The following is a 16,499-nucleotide window of genomic DNA, read 5'->3' on the forward strand; positions in this document are numbered from 1 at the left end:
CTTTTTTAAATTTTGAAATTGAGGATAAGGGATTGTGGACCTGTGTTCCCTTAGGAATTCCCTTCGGTTTCCTCCAGGGATGCTGCTGGAGAGAACAAAGAGCTTGTTTATACACTTTCCCTGCAGACTGCAGAGTACTTCAAACTTAGCTTACATCAAATAGATCTAACTATAAGTAGAGAGAGTTTAGCTGGACGGCGAATTGGAATGGTAAAGGTGTATATAACGTCTTAGTGACCCCAAGAATCCCTCGTAGAGTCACCCTACATTGCTCATGTGCCCATCAGGGGTGGGGTCAGGGGCTCAGGTGCCCAGGGCAGTGCTGCAGCTCTAGCATGTGACTTGAACCCAGTCTTGGGGGCCACATCTTCAAGCTATTTAGGCCGTTCCCCTTCAACACCACATTTATGATCAGCTTTGTCTGATAATACAGCCATTACACTTTAAAGAGCAAGCAGTCTAGAAAGATTAGATAAAAGGGTAGGCGTAAGCGATTAAAAGAAAAAATACAAGTCCCTGGGTGAGACAGTAGAGATGTCGGTTTAGGTCTGAAAAGAAGAACAGCCTTAATATCGAGGAATCCTTGCTGGGCCCAGGTAACCTAGATACCACCTCTCAATAAAAATATAGATCTGTTTCCTTGCCAGGCCTCAGTAGCTTTCAAATCACAGCTTCTTGGATTTATTGCAGGTCATTAACTGCTGTGCTGCGACACAGGGAAGAAGGGAGAAGATTAAAGTAACAGCCAAGGCTGTTGAGAAAGAATCTGGCTGTTCTTTGTTGCTTGGAGTATGCTGTTAAATCATTATCACCTGTTAATTCTGGGTGTAACTTTGGGGTGGAAAATTGTTATACAGATGGAAAAGATTTTTCAATTAAATCTAAGTCAGTGAGATTTTAAGCACCTAAGAGTTTGAGATGTGCTTCCTAGGGAGATTAGAACTTGGGTAAGCAAGGCCCTGAGGCAGGACCTGCTACGTAATTTGCAGTCCAGTGCAAAATGAAAACAACGGGCCCCTTTCAAAAATTAGTTCAGTTTCAAGGTGGTGAAATTGCAGAATATTAAACCAAGTGCAGGATCCTCTGAGCATGGGGCCCTCTGTGACTTCCTGGGCCACATAGCTGTGAGGCTGGCCTGAGGCTTTAGAGGGACCAAGGTGTAGTGGGAAAATCAAGGGAGCCGTATGCTGAGCTAGACAAACCTCAGTCAATTCTCAGTTTTGCATGTTACTGGTTGTTTGACCTTGGGCAGGTGAGGAAGGTACCTCTATTTCCTCCTTTGTGAAATGGAGCTGACAATACCAGTCCTATGGTAGTATTGTAAAGATGAAATGAAATCAAGTTTGTAGCATGCTTAGCAGAGTATATGGTATCTAGTAAAAGCCCAATAAGTCTTAGTGTTTCATAGCAGTGTTGCTGGTGCCCTGCCATGGCCACCTGTCCCTCCTTGGTACCTACTAGCTGACTTCCAAATGTTGGCACCTGCATTGCTAGGCTGATGGCTTTTATCTTGCTGCTGACAGAGAAATAATCACCACCACTCTCCTTTGTCATCCCTCAACCACTGGCTGAGAGAGTGTGGAGTGTCAGTACCCCAGCTCCCTTGCCCCTTGGGTGAGGTACCTCTGATCTGTGTGTCTTACCAGGGATCTCAGAGTTTTTCCAGTGGTATTAAGCCTCATGTCCCCCCTGAGAGGTAACTGGCATGACAACACATTCCTTAATGGCCACTTTCCCTTCCCTGTGTCTTTCGTATTCCTCTACCAGGGCTCCTGTATCAGTGTGTTTTCATACTGCTATAAAGGAATACCTGAGGTTGGGTAATCTCTAAAGAAAAGAACTTTCATTGGCTCACATTCTGCAAGCTGTACAACAAGCATGGCACTGGCAACTGCTTTGGGTGAGGGCCTCAGGAAGCTTACAATCATGGAGGAAGGCCACAGGGAGCCAGCATGTCACATGGAGAGAGCAGGAGCGAGAAACAGAGAAAGGGGAGGTGCCACGCTCTTTTATACAAGATCTCACGTGAACTTAGAGTGAGAACTCACTCATCACCAAGAGGATGGTGCTAAGTCATTCATGAGCAATCTGCCCTGAGAATCCAAAACACCTCCCACCAGGCTCTACCTCCAACACTGGAAATTACATTTCAACATGAGATTTGAAGAAGACAGATATCCAAACCGTATTATTCTGCCCCAGTCCCCAAAATCTTATGTCCTTCTCACATGGCAAAATATGATCATCCCTTCTCAATAGTCTCCCAAAATCTTATCTTGTTCCAGCATCAACTTGACTCAAGAGCAGCTCCAAGTTCCAAGTCCAAAGACCAAAGTCTCATCTGGAGATAAGTTCCTTCCACATATGAGCCTGTGAAATCAAAACCAAATTACTTACTTCCAAGATACAATGGTGGTACAGGCATTGGGTAAACATTCCCATTCCAAAAGGGAGAAATTGGCCCAAAGAAAAAGGTAACAGGCCCAACGCAAGTCTGAAACGTATCAGGGCAGTCATTAAATCTTAAAGCTCCAAAATGATCTCCTTTGACTCCATGTCTCACATCCAGGGCACACCAGAGCAAGGGTTAGTGATATGGTTTGGTTCTCTATCCCTGGTCAAATCTCATGTACAGTTGTAATCCCTAGTCTTAGATGAGGCCTGGTGGAAGATGACTAGATCATGGGAGTGGATCCCTCATGAATGCTTTAGTACCATCTTCTTGGTACTGTCCTCGTGATAATGAGTGAGTTCTTGTGAGATCTAGTCATTTAAAAGTGTACGACACCTCTCCCCTCTCTTCCTTGCTCTTGCTTTTGCCATGTGATGTGCCTGCTTTTGCTTCACCTTCTGCCATGATTGTAAGCTTCTTGAGGCCTCCCTAGAAGCTGATACCAGAACTGTGCTTCTGGTATAGCCTGCAGAACTGTGAGCCAATTAAACTTCTTTTCTTTATAAATTACCCAGTATTAGGTATTTCTTTATAGCAGTGTAAGAACAGACTAATACAGGTGGGCTCCCAAGGCCTTGGGCAGCTCCACCCTGTGGCTTTGCAGCATATAGCTCATGTAGCTGCTCTAACAGGTTGGAGTTCAGTGCCTGCAGCTTTTCGACGCTGAGGTTGAAAAGAGGGATCTTCATGAGGGATCTGCCCCCATGATCCAAATACCTCCCAATAGGCCCCACCTCCAACACTGAGAACCACAAATGTTCCTTTGGTAACATTTCCCATTCTCATACTCTTGTTGGGGTTACTCCACATGAGATTTGGAGTGAACAAACATCCAAACTATATCAACTCCCTTCACCTGGTCTCAGGATCTGCTTCTAGGAGAACCCAACCTATGACAAGGTCCAATCCCTTCTCCTTTCCTTAGTGAAAGGGATGGACAAGATGCTAGCAAGCAGGAAATGGGGGTATTGGTCTCACTAGCGACCTCAGAAAAATCAGAGTTGGAAGGGGCATGAGAAAGTTCCAATTGGATCTAGTCTGACATAAGAAGCCAAAGGAGGAACTGAGAGTGCATGGACTGTTTCAACAGCCATGATTACTCAGTGTCCTGGCAACCAGGACAAAAGCCTGCTGCTCCCAGGCTGCCTCGGAGGGGGCACCAGCTCTGAGCTGTTCCTGGGGGCAGTCACTGGTGGTCATCAGTTCTGCCATGTTCTGAGCTGGAGTACCATGTCAAGGCTCTAACCATCCAAAATACATCCTCTGCTGTATTCGCCCAGCAAGAGGGCATTTGGGTCCTACCACTCCACATTAGGATGTAGTGCAAACCCCACAGTAGTCCTGCTTCAGCCTCAGCTTCAGCAGGCTCCGGCGGAAGCTTTTCTCATCAGCCTCTGGGTCAGAAGCAGGGCTGCTCTGGTGGGAGGCTGTTCTTTAGGCATTTCAGGGTTTACCTTGCAATAGATATTTGAGTGTAGAGAGTTTCAAGATTTGTTTTCAGAGTCCTTATTTTAAACTTCTGCTTCACTTCCCCAGTATTATTGGGTGTGTTCTTGGGTTGAGTTTGGAAAACTCTGCTTTTTCTGTCTTTCTTTCTTTGTCCTCTGGGTTCCTTTGGTAACATTTCTAGTCCTCATACTCCTCCTCTTTGATAAGGTTTGGATGTGTGTCCCCTCTAAATCTCATGTTGAAATGTGACCCCCAATGTTGGAGATGGGGCCTGGTGGGAGGTGACTGGATCATGGGGACGAATCCCTCATGAGTGAAGCACCATCCCCTTGCTGATGAGTGATTTTTTGCTCAATTAGTTCACATGCAGTGCATGGGCTCCCCATTCTACCATGAGTGGAAGTTTCCTGAGGCCTCACTAGGAGCAGATGCTCACACTATGCTATCTGTAAAGCCTGCAGAATCATGAGCCAATCTGTAAAGCCTGCACCTTTCTGTGAAGCCTGAAGAATCATGAGCCAATTAAACCTCTTTTCTTTAGAAATTATCCAGCCTCAGGTTATTTCTTTAAAACAAAACAAAACAAAACAAGACAAAACAAAACAAAACAAAACAGGCTAATGCACTCCTCCATCCATCATACCCCATCCTCTTCCACCTCCTCTTTCCTCCTTTTCTTTCTCCACCTCCTATATGCAGGTGGGGGCGGGGGTGATTAGGAGCCTCAGACTTCCCTTAGAGCAAAAGATCTTAACCACTGTAATGCCATGGAACCCACTGGTGGTCTGATGAAGCCTATGGACCCTTTCTCAGAGTAATGTTTCTTAATGCAGAAAATAAAATACATGGGATTACAGAAGTAAAACATAATTCAGTAATGTTTTATTATACTGATATGTAAAAAACTTCAAAACCCCAATTTGTGAACTAGTACTGCATCTACTTCCTATTAATTAATTTAATAACAACATTTAGTGTGGGTAGGGTTACTCCCATAAAGTTTGAAGTAGTAATGGGCAAAAAAAAAAAAAAAAAATTGTTTATCCGCAACAACTATAACGTGATATAAAAATATCCACATGTCTATGGTGACAAAGACCCAGTACTATGAATACTACTCTGGTTTTTTGCTTCCTTTGATAAGTGAAGGAAAAGTTAAATTTCAGTTAGTGATGAGTGAAAACAAAGATGTAATTTTTTTTCCCATTCATGTTCATGGAAGGCCTGAATTCTGTCCTTGGGCCATTGGTAAAAATGTCTGTCCTAGTGTTTGACGCGTAGCTCGAACATTCCTCTGCTTTTTCCATCTTTGCTACCCATCATGAGAGCCATCATCGGTCTGCCTTCGTGCTGCACCACAGAACCATGGCTTATCTGAGCAGGTTGCAGGGTTGTTCCTGAGGTCCCACCAGTAGTGTTCTTGGTCCCGGCAATAGTGCCTGGCCTCAGCCTGTAGCTACAAAAGGGAGTTAAGCATTTGACTACAATGTAGTGAGAGATAAAAGATGTAGTATGCTTGTTCTTTAGGATGTCAAAGCAGGCCACCGTCTTAGAATGTAATTCTACTAAAGACGAAGATTGCCCATGAGGAAAACTCAACTCTCATACTGGTAGACATATGGGCTGACTTGAAATCGACAAATAATTGTATCCCATCCCCATTTGGCTTTATTTCAAGACAGGAGATGAATTCGATATTGAGAGAAACTATTGGCTGAGTGAAAAATAGATGTTCTTGAAGCCAAAAAAGATTATAAAAGGTGGACAAAAGCTGTGAATAGGTCATCAGAGAGTGACAAAGGCATTTTATTAGGGGAAAAGGTCATGTGCAGAAAGAAAACCCTGCAGTCCCAGAGATACCATTTATGGAAACAGAATAAATCTCCAAGGATGCCTATAGCAACCCCATGTGTGTGGTAAAGAGAAACGAAGCAGTTGGTCTGGCTGTGTTCTCACCCACACATCTTTTCATTTTTTATGTATATTCCTGCCCAATTCTCCTTTCTTCCCTTCCTGGGGCTTAGAGCTTCCTGGGACTTATACATTCCATCCTTTTTCACTTATGGCACATTGATGGGCAGAATGCCAAAAGAGAATAAGCTGGCACCTTGCCCTTGAAGAGGGTAATGGAAAGGAAACGATTGGGGTTCAAATCCTAAATCCTTCACTTCTTATCTGGGGACTTTAAATGAGCCATAAACCCTGCTGAATCTCACTTTTTTTTTTTTTTTTACCTGAAAAGATGAGAATAAAGCAACCATTTACTTCAGAGTGTCATATGAGGATTAACCTTTCCATTCTTATCCCTCTGACATACCTGAAGTGGAAAGGACACAGGTTTTGAAGTGTGGCAGGCGTGGGCTTGTCACCTAATCTCTCTGAACATCAGTTTCTTTGGCTGCAGAATGGGGATAATGATATCCACATTGTAGGTTTATTGTGGGGTTTAAATGCAGTAAAGAATTTACCAACCAATACCCTGACGCGGAACAGGCACTCAGGAATTAAAATGAAAGAATAAATATGTTTATTGTTTAGGCACCTGCTAAGCTACTGTGCTTTGCTATAACTAGGTCCAGACAGGTTTTAAGAGGTACAGATTGGAGATCCACCTGCTGACAGCCCACGGTCCCACACTTCCTATTTTAAGGCTCAGCTTGTGCTGCCAGGCGCCTCACATTTGGTTTGGAACATTTTGGGCCATCAGAACTAGAAACAGGTGCGCCCGTCTACCTGCCGGGGTCACTGGTAGAGGCAGAGACTGCAGTGGGCTTGGGAGACACGGACTCCCTGCATTCCTGTCGCAGCTGGGCCACTTCCTCCTGGTGACCTTGTGAGAGTTTCCTCATCTGTAAAAGGGGCAGCAATTCCTACTTTGCAGAGGTGTGCCGTGAGGTGATAAACTTGGCAAATGAATAGCATAAGGTGGTGAAGCAGCAGGGACCCAGCAGGCACTCAATCCTGCAGCTGTCAGCAATTCTCAGAGGGTCTCTGTAGGACCCTGTGTACATGAGACCAAGCTCTCCTTCCGTCCTGCCTTTCCCGCAGCCAATTGTACTTATATTCAGAGAGACCCACAGCTCTGCCCAACTATTAGAAATGGATTCCTGGCTGGGTGCGGTGGCTCACACCTGTAATCCCAGTACTTTGAGAGGCTGGGGCGGGTGGATCACTGGAGGTCAGGAGATCAAGACCGTCCTGGCAAACATGGTGAAACCCCATCTCTACTACAAATACAAAAGTTAGCCGGGCATGATGGCAGGTGCCTGTAGTCCCAGCTACTCAGGAGGCTGAGGCAGGAGAATCTCTGGGACTCAGGAGGTGGAGGTTGCAGTGAGCTGAGATGTTGCCACTGCACTCCAGCCTGGGCAACAGAGCAAGACTGTCTCAAAAAATAAAAATAAAAAGAGATTTCTAAAAATTGTTAGTTTTTATTTATTTTTAAGAGACCAGGTCTCACTCTCAGCCCGACCGTGGCCACACTCTGGCATCCAGCAGATCCCCAACAAATATGAGACCCTTCCCTTCCCTCTCTCCCTGTTCAGTGCCGTGGGCTTGGCCACAGACACGGAGGAATTCTCCTTGCTGAAACCGAACACCCTCATGAGGAGATCTACTTTCTGGGATGGTTCTCACCCTTCCTCCCCTTATCGGTTCGACACCGATCCCTGGGGCCAGCACACCTCATCGCTTGTCTGTTTGTTTTTCTAGACCCCTGACTCCAAACCGTGGGTACCCCACTACCGCTCTGTTTTTGTTGTTTAACTCACACTGTGTTATGTTTGGTTATTTAGTTGTTTATTGCTGCTTAACAAACCACCCCAGAACATAGTGACTGAAGACAACTGTGTTTATTATTTCTCAAGGTTCTGTGGGTCAGGAATCAGGGCAGAGTGGATGGAGTTGGCTCATCTCTGTCCCATGTGACATCTCCTGGGACTGGGACAAGTCAGACAGCTTCTTCACTTTTCTGCACCTTGGCTGAGAGGGCTGGCAGGCTGAGCTTAGCCAGGACACGGTGTCTCTTTGTGTAATCTCCCGTGGCCACTCCACATGGGCTCTCCTTATAGCCTCTATAGCAAGGTGGCCAGACTTTATGCATAGAGGCTCAGGACTCCCAAATCACAAGAGCAGAAGCTCTTAGGTCTCCTTGAGACTGAGGCCTGGAACTGGTGGAGCATCTGTTCAGTTGCATTCTGTTGGTGAGGTCAAGTCACAGGGCAGCTCAGACACAAGGTAGAAAGGGAAAGGTCTAAACAAGGGCGCGAATATGGGCGTGGTGGCTCATAGAGGCCACTGTTGGATACCAGCCACCACCTTCCTGTGTTCTTCAGTGATGACAATAGCTGAGAACAAAGCTGCTGTGCCTATAGCTAACCTACACAAAAACTTTCTCAAGAGTTTCCTCGGTGAACTTCATTGATAAACTTGTGCTAGCCCCAGCTGCCCCTGAAATCCCTGATTAATGACTGTCACAGGCTGAGAGCCAGCAGCAGTGGAAGACATGATGATCAATAGTCTCTGATTCCATCAAGCCCTGTTAGAGCCTCCTCTGCCCGCCTGACAGAGTCGAGATAGGCCTTCCGGATGGCTGGAGAGCAGGAGGGCAGTGAATTACCAGGACAAGTCAATAACAAATTGTTTCTTTTTTCCTGTTAATAAAGCCCGTTCCTGATAAACACAGGGGATGCTCTGATAACAGAACTCTGCTGTCCTGCTTTTCCTCATTGCGGCCCAGGGCCAGCTGCTTAGGATTTCTGCATGCATGGCAGAATGTTGAGATTCAGCAAATGAAAGGCCTGTGTCGCCTGTGTAATCTGTCCTTTTGAGAGGAGTGGCAGGAGGAGGGGCCTTGGGAAAATGTGGGACAGGCTGAGGGTGTGACCTGTAAGCAGGAGTGGGAGGAGGTTGGGCACAGCCTGTGTCCCCAGTGCAGCGTTCCCAGACTGTGTTCTGGAATCACCAACTCCAAAGGATGGGAAGATGTGCTCCTCCAGAGAAAGGAGTCCATGAACAATAAACTTAGGAAAAGCACATTTCCTCAGGCTTTTCTTAGAGTGTATCAGCTCATCTGCATGCCACCAAAGGGTCTGAGAAGGCCTGCAGCTAGGGAACATGTCTAACTCTGTTCAAGCAAGTATTTCTAAACTTAAGGATAGGCCCTACTTTTTTTCTCTAGGACAAGATTAAAGCCAAGTGTTCTGAGGAGCACACTTTGCAAGGGCTGCCTTAGGAAAAGCCAGGGACACCAAGTGTGGTCATCTGACCCGGAAGTGAAGAGCAGGGCTCTGAACAGGACCTGAACAGGAGCTAAGCCATGGGTGGGCAGCAAGGCCTGAATGGATAGGTGGTGAAAGTGGGAGACAAGAACCAGGATATATTACAGAAACTGACCAGGAACTCCTATGGCTTACCTTCCTATCTGCCAGGGTGTTCAGCCTGGCTTTGAGTGCAGAGGTATTTTGAGCAGGCTATGTCGTCCCCAATGTGTAAGGGTCTGGGGATGGCGGGTTTATTTACCCTGACTTCCAAGCTTCAAGTGGCCGTGCATAACCCCCTTCTTTCCTCTGCCAGGTATGTCAGACAGACCCACAGTTTGCCATGTAAGATCTGATACATATTGCAAACGGCACAACTGCCTATACTGTGTCAAATTTATGAAGCATTGCATTGAAAATTGGGTATTGTTGGCATCAGATAGGGAAGAGAAAAAGGGAAGTAGGAGAGGATTAATGAGAGAGAGAAAGAGAAAATGATTACTCTACTTTTCCAAATCTCTTGCTAGAATGAGTTTAGCATATATATTTAATGTGATTTTTTTCCTTTCTTATTAAAAAAATCTAACCATATATGTATTAAATTAAGAGGTTCCTGAAACGAAGAAGAAAGCTCACTGTTTTAATTGCATCTTTTAAAAATCCTGAGACGTTTCCATCTGCAAATGTGATGTAATAATGCTTTTACTGCTTACCTTTTGCTGAGACATTCAAATAAAAATTTGAGTGTGAAAGTGCTTTGAAAACTGCACAGTACTACACACATGTAGGATATCATTATCCTATATTTGCTACTAATGCCCTTGTTATGGATTGAATATTTGTGTCCCTACCTCTCCACCACTTCACATGTTGAGGCCCTGCCTCCCAGTGTGACTATATTTGGAGATAGGACCTTCGAAAAGGTAATTAAGGTCAAATAAGGTCATAAGGTGGGTCCCTAATCCAATAGGGTTGATGTCCTTATAAGAAGAGGAAGATACACCAGAGCTCTATTACTCTCTGTCTCCGCCATGTGGGGATACAGTGAGAAGGTGGCTGTCTGCAGGCCAGGAAGAGAGCCCTCACTAGGAACTGAATCAGCTGCCACCCTGATCTTGGACTTCCCAGCCTTGGGAACTGTGAGAAATAAATTTCTGTGGTTTTTAAACTGCCCAGTCTTTTGTATTTTTCATGGTAGTCTAAGCTAAGATACCTTTTCAAGATAAAATTTCCTTTTGAACCCTTGCTGGGGTCAATATCCACATCAACGAAGAGAAAACCTTCATTCCAGCAGACTCTGAAAAACCCAGAGGAAGCTGATTGCTGTTTTAAATACCAAGGAGAATTGAGTTATTTACACACCAGCCCCTTCTTTCAACTGTCTTGTGGCTATTATCCTCCTAGCCTCTGGTTGCAGGCACTTGACTTGTTTTCCACAGATACGTGATGTTGCATGAGAACTAAGGCATTATGTAACCTGCTTTTCATCCCCACAAATGAGGAAGGGGTAGATGTAAGGCCCAAGGTAGCTTCATGTGAATAGTGACTCAGCTAAAGAACAGTTTTTACCAAGGTCCTCTCAATGGCTATTGTTAAGGTCATCTGCTGAGGCCCTAGGATGATAGTTCTATTAACAATTACTATGATTGGACCTGGTTGCTCACACCTGTAATCCTAGCACTTTGGGAGGCTGAGGCAGAAGGATCATGTGAGTCCAGGAGTTCAAGAACAGGCTGGGCAATGTAACAAAACTTCATCTATACAAAAAAGTTAAAAAAATAAAATTAGCCGAGCATGGTGGAAAGCTGTAGGACCTGTAGTCCTAGCTACTTAAGAGGCTGAAGCGGGAAGATTGCCTGAGCCTGGGAGTTTGTGGTTACAATGAGCTATGATTGCATCACTGTGCTCAGCTGAGGCCACAGAGGGAGACTCAGTCTCCAAAAAAAAGTTACTATAAATAGTTATTTTTTGCACATCTACTGTATGCCTGATAAAGTGCTAGACACTTTTAAATATTCTATTTCATTTAATTAAAGGTAATTAGACCTTTTCTGGCATTACCATTTATGAAGTAGATTTACCTAAATAATCAAATCTAAGTTTTGCACTCAATAACTGTGTACGTCAGCATCTGAATTCCTAGTTAAATGTTCCCATGTTATAGGCACTGTTTTTCCTCAGGGATTGAAACAATTTTGTGATGGCATGCAGTGGCAAAACTGGATTTAGACACAGGGTCTCTCTGATTCTGGAGTGAATTCAAGTGTCTACTCATTCACTCATCAGAAGCCATGTGCTATGTTTCTGCCACTGAGCTAGACACTGGGACTATAGAGAGTTCATGAAGACAGGCCTCAATAGGAATATAAATTTTTTAACGTAAAATTTCTACTTTTCATAGTAGTAGACAGGATAAAGGAAAAGGGTACTGGTACTGCCATGCTTACATGACAGGCATTACAAACATATGTAAGTAGTTTCAGGCTCATTCCTCCCAAAGGCAACCATTTCTAACCCCTTTAGCTCTCTCTTCTGGTATTTATCATAATATGTTTATCTTCTTATTTATCATAATATATTTATCTTCATATTTGTTTGTATTTATGTTATTGTTAAGTATCACACAAATGCAGAAAACTACAAAAAAAAAAAATGTGCAGCGTAATGAACTAGAAGAGGATTGCCCTTGTACATACCTCGCTGGTCGGGAGGTAGAAACTGAAGTCACCCCAGATGCTTTCCATATGCACCTCTCAATCACAGCCGCATACTTCCCCCCAAACTATCCAGGAGCCTGTTATGGTCCTCCCTCCTTTATTTTTCTTTATAGTTTATCACCCAACTGTTTATTTGTGAAGGTGGTATATTTTAAAGTCTCTTATAATCCATAGGCTCCTGTTATGTGCTGAGCTGTGTCACCTTAAATTCATATGTTGAAGCCCTAACCTTGAATACCTCAGAATATGACTGCATATGAACAGGGACCTAAAAAAGTTAATTAAGTTAAAATGAGTTTATTAGAGTGGGCTAAAATCCAGTATGACTGGGATTATAAGAAGAGGAGGTTAGGCCACAGACATGGACAGAGGGAAGACCACATGAGGACACAGGGAGAGGAGGTCCATCTATGAGCCAGGGAGAGAGGACTTTGGGGAAACCAATCCTGCCAACATTTTGATCTTGAATTTCTAGCATTCACAGCTGTGAGGAAATACATTTCCATTGTTTAAGCCACCCAGCCTGTGGTACTTGGCAGCCTGAGCAAACTTGTACCACCATTTTCCATCTTTTTTATTTTATTGTAATTTATTTTGGAAGAGTCTAGGTTGTCACATTGAATTTCTCGCAGTCTGGTTTTTGCTGACTGATTCCTGTAAATTAATATTTGCATCTAGAACTTAATCATATTTAAGTAGGTTTATTTTGGGAGGGAGGAGGCAAAACTATTTCACAGATAATGGTGTGTTCTTTCACCAAAAGGCACATAATGTTCTCTTGTCTCTCTTTTTGTCCTGTTAGCAGCCATTAATTCTCAATGCCTATTTATTAGAGATTATAAGATGGTGATATTTTGATTTCATCTTTCTTTTTATTTGTTGAAATGCTCATATATAGAGAATTTTTGTCTCATATAGTTAGTTTCCTGGGGTGCAGTTTGTTAAAAAAAAAAAAAAGAGTGAAGCAAATACTCCATTCCGTTTATTTAGTAATTTTCAAATTAAAGAGTTGGTTCTAAAGAATCCTCTAAAGATAATTTTAGGGAGATGAGGATATCAGGGTAAAGTTATGGATTTAAGAATGTTTCATTTTACCACATTTATTTTTCTTACTGATGCTCAGATTGTCCAATCTTTGGCCAGGGAGAATCTCTTCTACTTAGCTCCTGTGTCTTTGATATCACTTGGTAGAGAAAAATTCTCTCTGGTACCAAAATTTTTCAGACTCATTGTGAACATTTTCTTATGCAGATCTGGAATCATCCATTTCCCAAAGATGTCCTGGTTTGTTTTTGTTTTTAGTGAGAAACAATAGATTGGCATTGTTTCTAGGCCTTTTTACTGTATAGAACTAGGACACACACACACACACACACACACACACACACACACACACGAGTTCATACCAATACCTCCTCCCCTAACTCAAATTTAGAACTACAGGGTGCTTATGTAACCATATTTATATTATATATGCATCTCCTTTTTTCCACATAGAAAATTCTGGTTCTCAAGGCTCCCCTACCCCACCCAGGGATGAATAGAATTGGAATATCACATCATTACTTATTTTTCTATCCTACATTCACACAAAACATTCTTAAAGTAGCAATGCCAACATCACCATCAACATAATTATTAAAAGCAGGGTTTTTAAAATTTCATATGCTCTTCTCATTCTCTCCTTTTTTCATTGTACTATGTCTATGTTGTCAGAGCAAACACCACATTTGCTATGTTCTCTTCTTTATTTCCTCATTTAGTCTCATTATCCATGCAAACACATTTAATGCTCATGATGAGTCTTTATGTCAGTATCTAGCCAGTCATTTTAGTAACTCAGATCTCATTTGATTAAATTTTAAATATTTAGGGAAGAGCTCAAGAGAATGATATTCTTTTTGTTATTGTATGTGAAAGTAAGTTTGTCTTCAGTCTATACACTTGAAATTTAATTTTGCTGAATATAAAATCTTTGCTTTATATTGTTTTCTTTTTCCCTGGAGAATTTCAAATATGTTACTCCACTTACTTTTGGAACTCAGTATTTATGTCAAAATTTTTGATGATAAACATTATTTTCTTACCCTTATAATTAACTTGATGTGTTTTTGTTTTTCTTGGATTACCAAAGCATGCCTGGTTATGGCCATTCTGGGCTGTTTTTCTCAAGCAAATGCTGTGCTCTTTCAATGTGCAGTTTTGCGTGTGTGTATATTTAATTTCAAGCACATCTTGAATTGTAATTTTTAGTATTTGTTCTGTTTCCTCATTTATTTGAACTTTTGGTCTTTGATGTCTCCCATTATACCTATGTTGGATCTTCACTGGCTGTTTTCTAAATTTGTTTCTTTATCTATAATTCCTTTCGTTAATTTTTTTTCACAATCCCTTATGTTTAATCTTATTTTTCTCTCAAAGCATTATCTGTTGTGTTTATTCATTCTTATGTTGCCTCTTGTTTTGCCTTCATTTCTAAAAGCAATTTTTAAATGTCTCTTTTTTCTGAGTTCTATTTTCTCATTTCCTGTTTTTTCTAATTCTGAATTATATTCTTTCATCTCTTATATCATTTTTAACATTAGCCCATTTTGTGATAGTAAGTTATAATTTTTATCCATTTTGCAGATTTGGCTTTCTGGTGTGCTTTCATTATCTTTAGGGATGCTCTTTATTTTTTCAATAACTTTGCAGAGCATTTGGTCTTCATCTATTCTAATGATTATTTTTTGTTTTTGTTTTTGTTTTTGTTTTTGTTTTGAGACGGAGTCTCGCTCTGTCGCCCAGGCTGGAGTGCAGTGGCGCGATCTCGGCTCACTGCAAGCTCCGCCTCCTGGGTTTACGCCATTCTCCTGCCTCAGCCTCCTGAGTAGCTGGGACTACAGGCGCCCGCCACCGCGCCTGGCTAATTTTTTGTATTTTTAGTAGAGACGGGGTTTCACCGTGGTCTCGATCTCCTGACCTTGTGATCCGCCCGCCTCGGCCTCCCAAAGTGCTGGGATTACAGGCGTGAGCCACCGCGCCCGGCCTTCTAATGATTATTTTTTAATGTGAAATTAGTTTTATTAAACTATAATAATGACAATATTAAACCTATTAATATAATTATATATTATATTAATATAATTAATATATTAATATTTTATTAATATAATAAGCATATTATATTAATTAATATTATTAAATATAATAATAAAGGAGGCCTGGTTTAGGGGAATTTTTCTAATTTCATGGCTAGAAAGTCCCTCTTCTATTATTTTTATGAGAGGTACACTTACTACCTTTTAAGCATTCCTTGCTCCTTCCCCAAATTTTATTGGCCTTAGTTTTTTCTTTTTCTTTATTATCCTTATTGTTTTCAATCTGGGTTCTATTCCCAGCAGTTTTTCCTTAGAGGGAGGCTTTTTCTTGGAAAGCAACTTTGGCTCATTAATTCTGAGAATTCACAGGTTGCAGACTGCTTTATATAGAGGGCACATAGAGAGCAATATGTACTCACTTGCTATTAGAGTGTTTAAACCCCTCAGTCACAACAAATTTGCAAGAAATGGGTACCTGAACTTTTGAGTGAATACTTGTTGATTATTGGACAGTTGTTAGATCCACCAATTGCCCACTGATTTCACCTGCTTCCTCGGCACAGATGCTAATAGTATGCAGGTCTTGAACTGTCCCTGCTTTGTTCTCACCCACTCACAATGTGGGATTCATGGGGTATCTTGTCACCTAGTTTTGTTGTAGAGGTTTTTACATGGGTTCTAATTTTTGCTCTCTTAGTTCTTTGTGCTTTGGGGAGATGATTTGGAGAGATAAAAAGACACACCTTTCTCACAACCATCTTCCCAAAATCTTATACTACATTCCCTGGTTTGTCATTTTAAGACATTACCTAGTAACTTCTCTCATTATGGTGGAAAAGATTTTAGCTTTATTACAGACTGACGCCCACTGACCTGCTTTCTCTCCCTTTATTCTTCCAATTTAATTATTTCACAAAGTCAGTATTTATTATTCTAACTATATTGGGTACCACTGAATCAAATATGTTTGTTTCTTTTCTTATAGATATATCTCCCCCAAAGTAATTCTGGCATTATTAATTGTTATTGTTTCTTATATTTTTCTCTGGCTCCAAGCATTATGTTTCTTCAAGCCCTTTATTTTAGTTCCTGTTTTTCATGGTTGAGGTTTTCACAATTTCTGTTTATCTCTGAATTTATGCTTATATTTAAGAGTAGACTTAAAAGTGGAATGGAGCTTTCTCTGTGTATTTGTGTTGGGGAGAGGACTTGTCAACAAGAGAATTTGTCACTGACTGGCCTTTCCTTTGGGGTACCTTGAATGTTAGTATAATTAGGTATTTTTTTCTCATGTTGATCACATTCCCCAGAGAAATACCCTCCAATCACCTGCATGAGAGGAATATCCTCTGACAGAGAAAGGGGCTGAGGATTCCACTACTAGGTATACAGATCCTCACATAATGCCCCTTTTCAGCTTCTCTCCATCATTCTGGCAAACAGGCTGTAACCTCTCTGGTTTAATTTCTTTAGAACTAACATGTTCTTTGTTCTTGCTGTTCATCTTTGTACATTATGTATGAACACTACATATGCTACTCTC

The sequence above is a fragment of the Macaca thibetana genome, chromosome 13, assembly GCF_024542745.1.
Source record: "Macaca thibetana thibetana isolate TM-01 chromosome 13, ASM2454274v1, whole genome shotgun sequence".
Lineage (NCBI taxonomy): Eukaryota > Metazoa > Chordata > Mammalia > Primates > Cercopithecidae > Macaca > Macaca thibetana.